This window comes from Aphis gossypii, chromosome 1, assembly GCF_020184175.1.
Source record: "Aphis gossypii isolate Hap1 chromosome 1, ASM2018417v2, whole genome shotgun sequence".
NCBI lineage: Eukaryota > Metazoa > Arthropoda > Insecta > Hemiptera > Aphididae > Aphis > Aphis gossypii.
The window spans coordinates 14,677,029-14,693,130 of NC_065530.1; the positions used below are offsets into that span (position 1 = coordinate 14,677,029).

The window sequence follows — 16,102 nt, forward strand, 5'->3', positions numbered from 1 at the left end:
ATGAAGTTCAACTCGAAAGAGCAACAAAAATAAATTAAAAATAAATGAGGAACTACTAGGTACGTACAGTGAAGATTTAAAAATAAGATCTTGAAAATAAGATTATTCAATTTAAAACCAAAATATAGTTGAACATTATTCCAAAAAGAAAAGAAAATTATCAGTGGACCGTTTATTAAAGCAATTGATTTAATAAAAATATATAACTATTATTTTCCAAAACGATTTGATCACATAAAACTTTTTTATTTTATACCATCTTCTAATACTAATGGGATAAGATCTTTTTGTTTTATAAAAAAATAAAACTATGTTTGAACATCGTCTTCAATATTAATAACATATTATCGATATAACCCTCAAGTTCTAACTACTTATTACAAACCATAGATTTGAATTGTGTTACTAATAGTTCAGCTCTAAAATCATGAACATTTTGTTACTATTATTATGTTCTCACATATTAAAAAATATAATATTTAAGTAGTGATTGATATTATGTGTTTATTTAAAAAGTTGCACGAAAGATAATATCATACTGAAAGAAACATTAAAAAGCTTCCAACGGTAGACAGATTCGGTAGTATACGCCACTGAACATACTCATTTATATTATATTCATATTATTATAAGATACAATTATTTATTCTTATTCATTGTGTTCTGAAAACACATTATTATATAAGTTATATAACTATAGGTAAAGTTATTTTTTAGACATTTATTTGAACCGTTATATGGCGTTATTAGTTATTAATATGTAAGCATAAGCTTATACATTATAATATATTACCTACATATATTATAAAATATATTGTTCGTCATGGGGTCTACTCGTTTATAAAATATATTTATTGTTTAATTATTATTATTATTGCCTTCTATATGCTCAGTTTTTAAGTATATTATATTATGCTAAATTGTACGTAAGCATATTATATAGGTACCCATAAAACCATTGAACACCGATTGAACAAAGCTAATTATTGACGTGGCTAGTGGAAAACAGATTTATCGACTTTTATGATGGATTTCTTATCTATACAATGACACAAATATAAAACAAGCTTGTAATGTTATAAATTTATACACATTTTTACACACATACGGAGGCAATGGATATACATAACGTTACCACATACAAACACCAAATGATTTACCAAACAGGCTCATAACTCATTTTCTTCAACAAATAATTCAAAATCTAATTTTTGGAATTTTTAAATTTACTCAAAGATTATAGTGTTTATACATTTTTAAGATTTTTTTGTTCTTCTTATGAAAATATAAACTTCTGTTTTTCAATTGAGAATCGCTTTTTCACGCTTTAAATTATTCAGAGGCTAATTTTTCTAAAAATGTTGATGTAACAAAATCAAAATTTGAATTTATAGTACCTATTTGTGTTATTTGACTTGGTAAGGTAATACTAATAAACTCATGAAAATGGCTTGGAAGATAGTTCGATTGGGGGCTATGGTGATTTAAAGATGTCAATAATTAATATTAATCTATTAACATTTATAATTTGTAAGAATAGTCCATTAGTCCAAGTATGCTTGATAAATATTAGCTCTAATGTTACATTTAAGTTATATTTTTATAAAAACATTTTTAAGGACTATTATACTTATTAGTTATTAATAACTAGGGAACTACTAATTACAATTTTCAAAACAAGTCGTACATAATTTTCATACAGTAAAAAGTGAGGTTCTCATTTAAAAAACATATAAGTTTCTAACACAATAGGATTACAATAATTTTAAAATAATACGGTCTTTAAGTATGATTGAAAATTCAAAAAAATCTAACTTTTAATATTAATCAATGTATTTGATGGGGGAAATTGGAATGAGCATGATGTTTGGTAAATCGTAAATATTACCTTGCGTATAGTTGCGTATATCATATATTATTATAATGTATATATTACAATATTATATAGGTAGGTACTTATAAATGTGTTTATTATAAAATATAAATACGCACTTACGCTAATAATGTACGCCGTATAGTTTGTCGATACAATGTCACATGCAAGCCATGATACACAATCTCATTATCTAAATATTATTGTACGGCAAACTCGTACACAATAATAATAATAATAATAATAATATGGATTTCACGTTATTGAATTGTGTATGCAGTATATTATATTATTATTTGGTGTCTCGTATCGTAATATTATTTGCCAACAAGCATTACGGACGTTTGTAGATACATAATAATATCTCGTATATAATATATTATTATAATATGTTATTACATATTCCGATGTTCGTTCCGCCAGCGCTTTTCGAGTACCTATACCTCTATATATTATTATACATACGATATAATATAATACACGGTAATGGATGTGAGTAGGTATCTATGTGACGTTTATTATACATTGACTGACGACTAATCGCATTCTCCTCAGATATACGTCGTTTACACGTAGTTTTACTTACAAATTGCTTGATTCGATAACATTTCAAACTGTCTGCAGTACAACGTGACGGTGACGAGTTTTCGCCTCAGCGTATAATAAGTAGGTGCTACCTATATTATGGGTACGCAAACAGACAACGGACGTTTTCTGCGTCGCGCAGAACGATAACCGTCGTCGCTTTGACGGTGCACACTACACTTTGTATCTTTTCAAATATCATAATATGTACAATATGTATTATAATATTCGATAGACGCCAGAGTTCCCATCAAAATATATTATAGTGCTTTGGAAGTTTGGAATCAAGAGAGATTTTTTTTTTTTTTTAACAACAAAAACGAAACGTCTTACCGCTGTTCGCCGAATACCTGCAACTATATAGAAACTTGAAAATTGGGAGGAGCCGCGGACTGCAAGCCGAGTTAAAATATTTTAACGTTTGAAATCTATTATCTATAATATGATTTCCGCAAACGTTATCGAAATATTTATACAATCGTTGTGTGAGAAATCATCAATATAGACAGTAGCTTTGAACTCGCAATTGTTTATAACTTTTACATATTATTAAATACGGATTATCGAATGTTTTCATTAGAATAATAATATGATAAACCTAAACCTAATATAGCAAAATACGTATGGAACGATTTAACGTAATAAACACAATATATTTATATTTTTTTCAAATGTTATGAGAAATTAAAATAAAGGGTGCACCACAACGTGCTCAACGTTTAGAAAATAACAACCAATATTATATTATCTGTCTTATATAAATATAATATTTATACGTCAAATTATACCCAATAATTAAAATAAGTTAATTTTTTATAATTTACATTGATTTTTGTGTTTAAATTAATGTAATAATTATTATGAAACGACTTGATTTAAAAACGAAGGACACTTATAACCTATCATATTGTGATGATTTAAATTCTATACATCAACTTTTATCTCAAAAACTCTATAAGCCGATTGGTCATAAGTTTATTAATTAATCAGTATTGCTCTGACTTAAATTGCCTTTCCTTCACAGTAACACTGATGTTTGATAAATTCCATAAAGGTCAGTTCTCGTTTTTCCACCGCTTTATTTCGTTGCTGTCCCATTTCCCCGCATAATTTTCAAACTATTTTCGTTTTGAAACATAGCCGTGAAAGATTTATCGTTTGAAACGATCTTAGTACTTTATTATCTGAATTTATCAATTGATAAATCCTCGATAAATATAAAAATAAAATAGTATAAAGTGTGTAGTGGTCGTGATGGCGATAACTACTGCAAACTTGACAACACAGTCATTACAAGTATCGAATAATTATCATCATTCATCAGTGTCCATATAATTTTATTTTAAAATAATAATGGAAGAGATTCAGTATATTTCTATACAACGAAAAGGGGAAACCTTGTTTCTAATAACTATTATTTAAGAATTGATAAAACAATAAAAAATAAAAAGTATTGAAAGTGCATTGAAAATGATGGTGCTCGCTTAATGATTTCAAATAAATTTATTCATAGTATATACACATAAGTTTTGTTACTTATATCATAAAATAGCTCCTATCCAGTAAAAATTGAAGAAAAACTGTTTAAGGCCATATAAAGTTGCTAATTAAATCATCCCAGTATATTTTAATTTATTGTTGTACTAAGAAAAGAACATGACAAAATTGTGAATAATATAAAACTTCTCCAATGTGGAAAACAACTTAAAAGAATTTACAATAAAAACATTATGGTGGAACAAAGAATTAACTGTTTTAAGGAAAAAGTAACAAGCGATCTTTCATAGATAGGATGGATTGATTTATAAGGCAATATTAATTAGTAATTACTTAATTTAACACAATGAATAATTCTAATATTTATTATAAATTAATAATTATACTTATCTATTCTTAGTGATATAACTTATAGTTAACTTATCAGATACCTAGGTATCTATTATTTTTATATAAATTTAAGCGATTATTATTATTATTATTATTATGCAATTATCAAATACTAGTTTAAACGTAATTTTATTTTAAATTTATATTATTGTTTTTAATTATGACTTTTAAAATGTACCTAATAATGATGTATGCAATTTAATATTGTATTCAATTGAATTAAAATTGTTATAAAAATGAATAAATATAATTAATTAGTATGTAATTAGTAACTTAAGTTATATTCAGTTACTTCAAAATTAGGTTAATAAATTCGATGAAATGAAATAGCGATAAAATAAATTCAACAAAATAGCACAGCGGAGAAATAAAACTGTGGAGAAATGAGATACGACCTTTGTAGATTGGACAATTACATAGGTACATTTAGAAATACCTACCAAATGACCAGAGATTTCTTATGTTATCATATTTAAAAACTAGTTTTACTTTTCTTTTTTATTTTTAGGAAGAGAGTGGAAATGCTAATATTTAACTCGTATAATGTAACAACATTTACTATTTTAAATTTTAATATAAAATAACTTAATATTCAATTGAAAATGTTCTAATTGAATAATTTATTAGATGTTATACTATCTACAGCAACAGTCCCCACTTCACGATCCTTTAACAAATTTTATGTGACCCACGGCAAAACTTAATTTTATATTTTAAAATCTAATATCCTGTACTTTTAGAGTAATTAAAATAAAATACTTATTTTGTGGTTTTATTACACACAGTACATTTTAATTATCTTTATTATTCTTATATCTTTCAATTATTGTCATTAAAAATGATATTAATTATTAGGAACAGCGTTTTTACACCCAGGGAAAATATACGTCCAACAAAGTCCCTTTTTTAGATCAAATTGATTTACTGCATGTGACCTGCAATTAATTTTCAAAATTAATACTTTTTAAAATCTTAGTGGGGATCGATCTATAGAGAGTACAATACTGTCCCGTAGTGAAATTGCTGGACTGAAAAGTGTTATTTGGGGCTGTGCTCTCCTGGCACTCTTAATAAAAGCAATAAACGTTTAAAATTATAATAAAATTATTTATGTTGAACTCAATAAGATGGCTACAGTGTAAAAAATAAATGTAATTCAGTTTATAATTTAATTGTATTTATTTACCCTATATAAACAAATGTTTACACATTGCCACATTAATACATATTATTGCATTATAGGTATATATATATATATAATATATATATATATAAATGTTTTATTGTATAAAGTAAAAATCAAATCTTTAGAAGTTCAAAATTTCAGAAGTAGTGAAAGTAACTTCTATAATATAATGTATTATCTACGAATCGGTCAACATTTAAAAAAATTAAATGTACATAATAATAATTTATATGTATTAAATAATATATTCACTCTCATTTTGTAATAGAATTATTTTTATTTTCGTTCATATAAATCTATTTTATACATAATATAATTTATTTATATTTATAAATATATTTTTACTTATTTATTAATACTTTTCGTATAATTAAGTATATGAAGTCCTACATATTTTTAAACAAGAAAAATCTATAGACCTTACAATCTTACTCAGGTAACGAAAATTCGTTAAAATGTATTAATTTGTTTATTAAAATTATTTTTTTGTTTAAAAAAAAACTCATAAAAAGGTACTTAACTATAGTGCTTTACTACTTATACCAATCTAAAACTACCAATAACGTCCTATTTGTCATTCCGAAGTTTGAACAACAACAACACAAATTCACCACTTGTCGTATAGTCTAAATTAAATTATTGTTTGCTTCTAAATATAAATACAATTACGACTATATTATATCTTATATCTCTAGAGTCTTAATGTAGAATAAATGCGTATTTAATTTTATCTGTTAATTAAATCGTACTGCTAAATTGTTAAATTAAACAAAATCGTAATTAATTGTATATAGGTGTGCATATTTATTATTTATTTAATTTACAAATCGCGTTTCTTGGTTGCATACGCAATCCATTTTATATATTAAGTATACTTATAATTAAGTACTTGTAGTTTAAAGATAATATTAGAATAAAACTTTAGTAGAGCACTTTATTTAATTTTTAACAAATTAATTATAACTACCTTCTTAAAGATAGGCAATAATGATTATTCAAGAGGTCGTAACAATAATAGATTTTGTTGTAACTATTATTAACTATTTTTTTGTCTATTCATACAATAAATCCTAAGATATTTATTCTTAGACTTAAAAAAAATGTGCTATTGTTATATTTTATTTAATATGTCTAATTGTTCACCTATAATGAATCTTTGAATAAGTACCACTATATAATTACGCTGGCTTTGCATTTTTCATAACATACTTATATCTAATATTTATATAATATACTATGATACTATAGAATCTCTTACCAGATTTTCAAATTCCCAGTGAATTCGATCATCAAACTACAAATCAGTGGTGAATTTTCGACCAACCACTGGCTTAATCTAAATCATTAAAAAAAATAACCCGCGACATTCATTTGGTCAACGAATCTTCAAAAGTATAATAACGTGAAATGAATAAAACGAGTAAGATGGAAAAAATTAACAAAATATCTCGTCACTGTATTCTACAGTAGAAAGTTGTGCTGAACTTGTGGTTTGTGGTGCGATACGAGCGACGGCTAACGACTGACACTCGGACTAAGGCGACGTTGCTGTGTGTTTTTCCCCTTGGTTGTACGCAGGACCGCATTGCGTCGTCCTATACCTGCACAAGCACAACTCTTCCCATTTTGATTGATTCGGGGCCGGGAGGCGGGTGTCAACGGCAGGAAAAGAATTTTCGGCTTTACCCCCCCCCCCCCCTTTCGGTGATCTTTTCAATCCGCTAACGTTTCATACAAGGGACGTTTCAATTACGTCCATGTACCTGTACCGATTATACCGTCTAGGATTTCGGCAACGGTCGTAATACGCATTGCGATAATTTTTATTTTTATTTTTTTTATCCTTTTAACATTCGTTTTAATCGCCAGATATAAATCCATAAAGTTTTCGCAAAAGGTCATACACAAAAATCATGAAACAAAAATATCATATAGTTAATAATTATATAAGCGAATTATTCTCGTCATCTCCACCCGGGAAAATCGGCAAATCGTAAAACATATTCTAGTAAATATTTTTTTTTAAAACAAAATAATAAATATTTATACTTTTTATAAGAAACTGACGTTTATTCTTCTTAAACACTTTCCTATAGCCTGAAATGGGCTGGACTCGACAAGTTAATACAAAATCAAATAGGTATATTTTACGAGTAATCCACTACTTCAAATATAGGTACTCATAAATTATAATTAATTGATGCCACATTGTTATATTTATATAAATTTATGCATTATATTATTGCCAACTGTCAATTATTATCAGGAGTAAAAATAATAATTAGTAATAATAATAAATTTTGGAGAAAAAATTATGGTTGTTTACTTATTCTAAAATAAAATAGATACCTATTTAAATTATTAAAAAATAATAATAATAATAAACACTAATATTTAATTAAAAACTGATAATAATAATGTATGCGCAATTCAAATAATTGGTAATATATTCTTACCTACCATTATTATTTTATATTTGTATAAAACAAACTAAAATTAATAATTGTAATATGAACAATTATAATTTATAAAGCTTTCGATTACGTCAACAAATCAATTAATAATTCATTTTCCCCTTTTCGCAAAAGTTTTGTTTAGTAATTAATACTTTATTAACTATTAATATTTATTTAAAACTTTTGATAACATTATTAAATAATAATTTTAAATTAATAATAAATAGCATAGGTACCTAAGAAAAAGGTACGTCTTCCAAAAGAAACTACGTAGTAATAATAACTGATATAATTAAAATATTGAACAACTAAAAACTCTAAAATACATTTTTACCAATATTAAATAAAAATGTAAAAATTAAAAAAAAAAGTTATTAAAAATTTGAAAATAATCTTTTGCAAAAATAGCTGATTATAGTAATAATAATATTAAAGATGCTATTTCATTGCTAATTTAAAAAAAAAAACAATAATATGATATCTATATTTTTACATTTACGAAACTAATCACACTATAATATTATATTATTAGTTTATTACAATACTAATACTAACAATCTTCCTAATAAATTAAAGAAAAATCTTGAAATTGTTTTATATTTATATAGTTGCTATTTGTTTTTAGTTACTGCTAGTTTACATGTATATTAATACAAAATATGTATATGTATTAATTTATTAGGCCCTAATAATTAGAGCGTTTACGTAACAAGTAATATACCTTTTAATTTTCAACTGGTTTGGTAATTATTAAAACAATTTTATAAATATTTAGCGTTTACCTTAAATATATTTTTTTAATAATACTAGTTTATTAGATATACACTATAATTGAGTCGAATGGGTCGTTTTAAATTTGTAGTGTTCATAAATTATTAAATATGTTTTTTCTATGTAATTTATTATTGTTTATTTCAATTGATTTAGTTTGTTTGAACTCTAAGTTTATAATGAATATAGTGAATACTATTTTTGCTTCTGAAATAAGTGGCATATTTATAAGGGCCCCGAGGCCTAGGGTAGCAGCTACTCTAAATCCCGCATTGCGAATAAATATAATTATTTTTTATGTATTTTATAAACACCAAATTTGTATAACAAAATAAAAATAATTTAATTTAAATCTTAATTATTAATAATAAACACTATTTATATTTTATGGTAGATCATTAATGTTCAATTTGTAGGTTGCCACCATGTGGTAGATCATCTGCTATACCTATGTATGCCTTTTTATAAATTATAACGATCTGTAAAACTAAAGGAATTGTCGATAATAAGGAGGTACTTATATTTAAAATTATCGTTGAATTTATACAAATGAGCAAAATTTTCACAATGTATAAGTATTATATTATAATATAATTATTGTTATGTTAAAGGTAGGTATAAATGTATAATGTATACTTATGTATGTTTTGAAATTAATTATGATATATTATATAATATTGTACGAGTGAAAACTTAAAAGACAGCCATATTATAATACTATGTGCCTTAGAAATATGTACCCATATCAAAAGTAAAATAAAACGAGACTATCCTTCTGAATGAGATAACCGCATTGAACGAATTAAAAATATATATATATTTAAACATTAAAAGAAAAACGTACACGGTAAGTGTGTTATATTAAGTCTCAAGATACCTATTTTGAATAATACTCATAATAAATAATAAATATTATTCTCGAGTAGCTATTTGTTTTTTCCCTTTTTGAACTTTTGTCTCGTTATTTTTTAAACACACTGAGTAATCATTTTCTATAATACCGCAAGCGAAATGCTTTTTGTGTGCTAATTAAATACCCCTCGCCGATTCTTCTCCTACGCGTCGTACAACGAATTTTATGAACAATTCGGGTTATATACCATATAGTATTGCCCTTCACATTTTCAACCACCTTCGCATGAATCCCTTTTGTCCCACCAATAGCACCACTACCGCCACAACCACCACCACCACCATATACGCCACATCCCTGTCAGTCCCCTTTAAAATGGCTTATGTATAAAAGCGGTCTTACCATATTAGATTACTTTGTTTTATGCTCTATAATGTAACACAATACGTCGTCCAACGTAAATCGTACGTGCAGCGTTATCCCTTCGAATACTGAGCACTGTGCTACCGCAACCAGCTTGATGATAATATCATAATTATTATAAACACTTTACAGTTGTATAAATATTTCTAATTGTATTCAGAGTATTGTATATGTTTTAAGAGAAATATAAAAACAATTATAAAGGAGTTTCCGTATAATTGTCTCGCGCATAAATAATTATTATGTTGTACCTACGTGTTCAATTGAAACACATTGGTTATTAATTTCATTATATTATACGTAATTGAAATCTCATGACTATTTACCCTCATCTCTTACGTTTAAGTTGATACAATTATTCTATTTGTTCATGGTTTGGGAATAATCTAATATATAGGCGGAAAACGATAGACTTCAAAACATATGAATTATTGCACAATGAAATTAATTTATGTCAAAACGTTGTTTATATTTTAATCGAAGATTGTTTGAATGTTTGAATTAACTTTTTCGTCATCATATTTTGTTGAATAAAATCTGTGTAAAAGGAAAATTTGTTAAAATGTTTAGAATAGTTTTATTTATTATTATTATTATTATTTTTTTTTTTGTAATGGCGAGAAACAGTAGGTAATTTTTGTGTTACTCTCAATCCGCAAATAAAAAACTGTTTTTGCAAAAGTCTCAAAAGATATTTAATTAAAATGTTCAATTCTCTACTTCCTCTACCATTTTTATATATTTATTATATACATATATATATAATATATATACACCATCTCTGAGAAAAAATAATTGGCTTCATACTGAATACCTAAATGACAGTGAATAATTTTAAATAAAGAACAAAAATTAATCTTGGAAACATTTGCAATTACATTCTAAAATAGTTTATTGACACTAATAATAATATTTATAAATAAGATTTCACGTACTACTATAAATGTGAAAACCATAAACTTCATTGAGATTTATTATTAAATTTAATTTAAAATATTTAATTACGTATTAAAAGCTTAAATTTAGTACACTTTAAAATATATAAGACTATTATAAAAATGAAAATTCATTAATTTGAACTCAAAAAAAAAATAATAATAAGAATATAAAATGTGATAGTGTTTGTGCAATTATGGAATTGTTTATATTGTGACATAAAATAATATTATCAGTTCACTTAATAATTGTATGCATTACATTGGATTAATACCTCAATTAAACATTATAAGTCACATTACGTTATAAAATCGTTTAATGTTTTTGTAAATCTAAATCCAAATCGATGCACTGTTTTAATAAAGTAGGTAAAAAATATTATAATTCAATTCCGTGTATAAAAGTCATCAAAAATTATTAATTTTTCATATAAAAATTACATGCATACAATAATTATATGTATAAAAGTTAAAACTGATACATAATAAATATTATACAAAATTGTATTTTAAATTGTCTAGTGATATTTGAAAATATTATGGACGTCTCTACAATATTAATATTTGAAAAAAAAACTAATTAGTCCGAACCCCTGGACAAAATCTATAATAACAATGTATTACTGATTCACGATATTCGTATTTTACTTGTATTAATTAATTTAAAAACAAACATGTATTAATGACTATATAACATTATAAGTTATAACCGATATATATTAATATATTTTTTAATATTTTAGTTTTACATATTATATAACTTACATTTTAAAATATAAAATTTGTTCAAAGCGTTTATTATAGGGCATAACTGTATGCTTACTTAATAGGGTTTTAGAGCATATAGTTCATGATAAAACCACGATTTAATTACAAAAATATGAACAGAAAATATTATGAATATAACAAATTTAAAATATTCATGTATTAAAAATCTTATTATTATTAAAAATATCCGTTTCCGCTTTAACATCTTAGCATAACCGAGGTATTATATTTTAATAGACTTAAGTAAGACCAATAATACATTCAAAAAATAATCCTAAACGGTTTGATCAAGAGTCTAGAATGCTTATAGGACATTCTTGGTGCTGTAAATGTTTATGAAAATAATATTTTTTTTTAAATCTAGATGAAGCGTAGAAGTTAAAATATAAGTAAACGATTTTGTCTGGACCATTGATGAGAAATTATTCAATAATATTTAAAATCGTTTCAATAATATATACATTTATCTACCTGACTATATTTCCTTACTTAAGAAATAAACAAAGGTGAAAGGAACCACCGTGGGAAATCATTTGTTAATCAAAAGCGTTCGGAGGTGTTATACTGACATTACACACGGAAGATTAAACATTAAACCTATAAATTATTGTGTATGATAAGATTCATGGTATATATATATATGTGTTAGTTGTACCTTATGGGTACGTAGGAGATATATTTTTAACTAAGACAGTGGTTGTTGGTAAAATTGTAAAATGTTTCAAAAACTAACAAAAATTACGTATTTAGAATTCATTTCTTTAAAAATTACAATTCACAAATTTCTGATTATATAAATTAAAAATTAAAAAAAATATAAACAAAATATGTGCCAACCTCCGACGAATTATTTGGACTTTCCAGCATTGGAATACACCAATAGAATATTTTAAAATAAATAAATATTATTTTGGGTGCACACGAATTGCGTACCATAACAGGTAAGTAAAAGTAGTACAAATACGTAGTATCAACTGATGTACTGGGCCATTCAGACAGAAATATAGCGTCTTTCCTTATTTATGTATCGACCAAGTAATGTGTACGTCGATTATCATCAAGTCTTCATTCCATTAAGTTTAAACTAAAAAACTCAGCTTCATATACTTTTACGTATTCAGAGCAAGACCACCAAAGTATCGAGCCACAAAATCAGCGGTATCAACCTCACGAATATCGTTTTCACTCACCTCATCACAAAACTAAACTTGTGACTATACTATACTTCTTACTAAACTTTCTCTAAAGACGTGTCTCCAACATAACGTAGACCTGCACAACGGGTTACACGGACAGCTAATATAAAAATAAAATAAAACCAACGAAATCGTCAATGGCAAAACACGCGCACGAATTAGAGCCTTTTCATTTTTTATCATGAACATTTTACATCATCCAGGCGGAATGACTAAAAATATATGCATGTGTTTTCTGCAGTTGAAATGACGAATCGCGGGATATTGACTTGCAAGAAAACGCAGAAGGATATTGATAAAATAATGTTCAACATGTCAAAGTAACGAAATAGTGAAGGACTACAGTACCTAGGTACTAGAAGCTATTATTCTAAAAAAAAAAAAAAAAAAAAAAACAATAAGATCCGTGGAAATAGGGAAGGGGCCTTAAAATCTACTTTTTAAAAACATACAATATAAATTTTAAAAACAACAAGTTGATTATTTTAATCGAATGTGATAATTTAAGCAGATAATATAAATTACCATAAAATGGCATCACAAGCACGCTAAGGATTGCGCATGTAAACGCATAGTGCAACGGTGGTGAGCTACGTCGGTACTCTAGCGGTACTTGTCTGCTAGTTCACCGCTACTAACTCTTTACCATTAATTCATTTTTTTATCCAATATTTAAAACTTTTTTACATTTAACAACAATGCACAATTTTATAAATTATGTATACCTACTGTTTTATTTCAATCACAAGTACTGTTTCATTAATTTCAGGTGTTTATTATGACCTATGATCATATTTTAATGATCATCATTATCTCTATCATAAAGTCTTTAGATGTAATTATTTTCATTAGATATTAAATAAAATCGCGGTTATATAATAAAATTAAAGTAGAGATAATATTTTAATAACGTTAACATAAAAGAAAATCATCAGTGATGAAATATTTATATTATTATTTTTCTATAAATATATATTATATCAGGTACTAGAGCCGTTATCTGCACGCGACAACTTGACTGTTGTTTATTTATTATATTCTTTTAAACTTCTATTTATGTCAGCATATCATTACAATTTACAATAAAGGTAATATTTGATAAACGAAAATCAATAACGACAGGATAAATATTTATTTTTCATCAGTTCAATATTATAGGTAATGTTATTGATGAATGATGATCAATACTATTCATTTCATATGTTGAATATTTGGATACATTTTATTTTCTATATAATATATAAAAATAAATAAATACAATTTGAAACTCATAAAAGATAATACCCAAGCATTCACTCCCACAATGTAAAATACAGGATCTGTATTTTATAACAATCTTACAAATCAATATTAAAGGCATTATCGGACAATGGAGTTAAATTTTCGATTGCCATTTACTGGAAATTTTTTTGAATGAATTTTCAACTACCAACTGAATAGCAAACTAAAAAAACAATCCATCTGTAATATTATGACGACATATACCTATTAAATTATATTATTACAAATTAAACTTTAACTTCCGTTACAATATAATATTGAATTAAAAAGATATTATATTGTAATGAATTACTGTAATAAATTGTTAGTAGGTAACCATGGCAACCATTAAACTTCCATTACAATTTTTCGTGACATCGAATTTATACCAATTCACTCTAAACCCATATTATTTTACACACATTCTTTTTTTGGAGGGAAGGGTTGACACGTAAAGATGTGAACACATCAAAAATTGCGCCTATTTTATTCTTATAATTTTTGAATCACTATAAAACTTACTTATGAAGAACTTTGTATTAAATTTTCAAGTAATTCGACTTAGCCAAAACAATTTCATCGATATTTATAAAAAGAAAAATGGAAACATATAACAAACTGCCGCGAATCAGATCAAAAAGCTCGCGAACAGTAAAAATGTCAATATATAGTAATAATAATATGTGATAATAAAATAACGCTCTGAATGTTGATTCGTGAGAGATCGCTGCTGGCTAGTACAATATTATTTTCTAATAATTATATTACCCAAAGTTTCAATAATAACAACGGTTGACTGCTCCATCTATTGTTTCGTTTCGTGTAGAGAACATCATCGTTATTATTTCCTTTACTCGCATACGAATTTAACACATTTTTTTCAAATATGGGAAATTCTGTCGTTAGGCAAACCGTGTTTCGTGAGTCTTAGTAGACCAAGGAGTGCCGTCAAGACGGCGGAGAAGTCGTCGATGTCGAGACCATCGCTCAACCGCCAGAAGAACGGCGCGAGCATCGAGCCGTTGGGAAGGAGTGTTCAAACGGCGGCGGCGATGGTCTCGGGACGACGGTCGTGGACGGTGGCCGCGACGACGCGGTCGGCCACCATATGGACGGGCGTTATTATACAGAATGGTATAACACGCCAAAAGAGGTTTGGCGTTATTACTCTGAGGACTCGGGTTCGGTGTACTCGATGACGAAGGATTGCGTGAACACCTCCGTCGTTGCCACGACCAGCAGCTGACCGGACCGCGGTATACAGTCTCGTGGACGTCGATGGCACTAGGTACGTGGCGACGGGTCAAACCCAGATTCGGGAGCTGTTCGATAACGTGGCGGCACCGGAGATCGGCAACCACGAAGACGACGACGGTGACTGTAAAACGCTGGTCGTTCAGTCGGTAGTGACGGTCCGGTGCCCGCGGTCCGGTCAGCTGTTGGTCGTGGCGACGATGGAAATGTTCACGCAATCTTTCGTCATCGAGTACACCGCACCCGGATCGTTCCCCGTGGTAGCTTCCGTGGTGAAGACGCGCTGGCGCCGCGGATTCACCAGACGGAACGGCAGCCCCGACAGCAGCCGCAAACACCGCAGACGCAGCAGTCGCCTCCACCGCCACCCGGGCGTGTGGACGACGGATACACGTCAATTGATCGTAAAAAATTTACCGCAAATTATTGATCGCGAGCCAATTGATAGCATCAAGTCATCGATTACAATTTACTTCGTGGAAATTGATCGGAAAATGACATTTTCAGTATTAATATTTAATTTGAAATTATTTTGAATACATATTTAATTCGAATAAATTTGGCACAACTCTGGTTACATATATGGTTAAAAAAATATTTTTTCGTCTTAGATAAAAAATGTTGTAAGGAATATAAAAATTAAACAAATTAAACT

At 27.3% G+C, this 16,102-nt stretch overlaps 1 protein-coding gene across 2 annotated transcripts in view; it reads right to left on the reverse strand.

The window, feature by feature from the left end:
• The window catches only part of LOC114128168 (acetylcholinesterase), a 34,189-nt gene extending 27,123 nt beyond the window's left edge, over positions 1–7,066 (reverse strand). For both annotated transcript variants that reach the window (XM_027992618.2, XM_027992617.2), the window contains exon 1: positions 6,790–7,066. The gene's annotated coding sequence lies outside the window, so the exon portion shown is untranslated. The remainder of the gene's footprint in view (positions 1–6,789) is intronic.
• Positions 7,067–16,102: the final 9,036 nt, after the last annotated feature.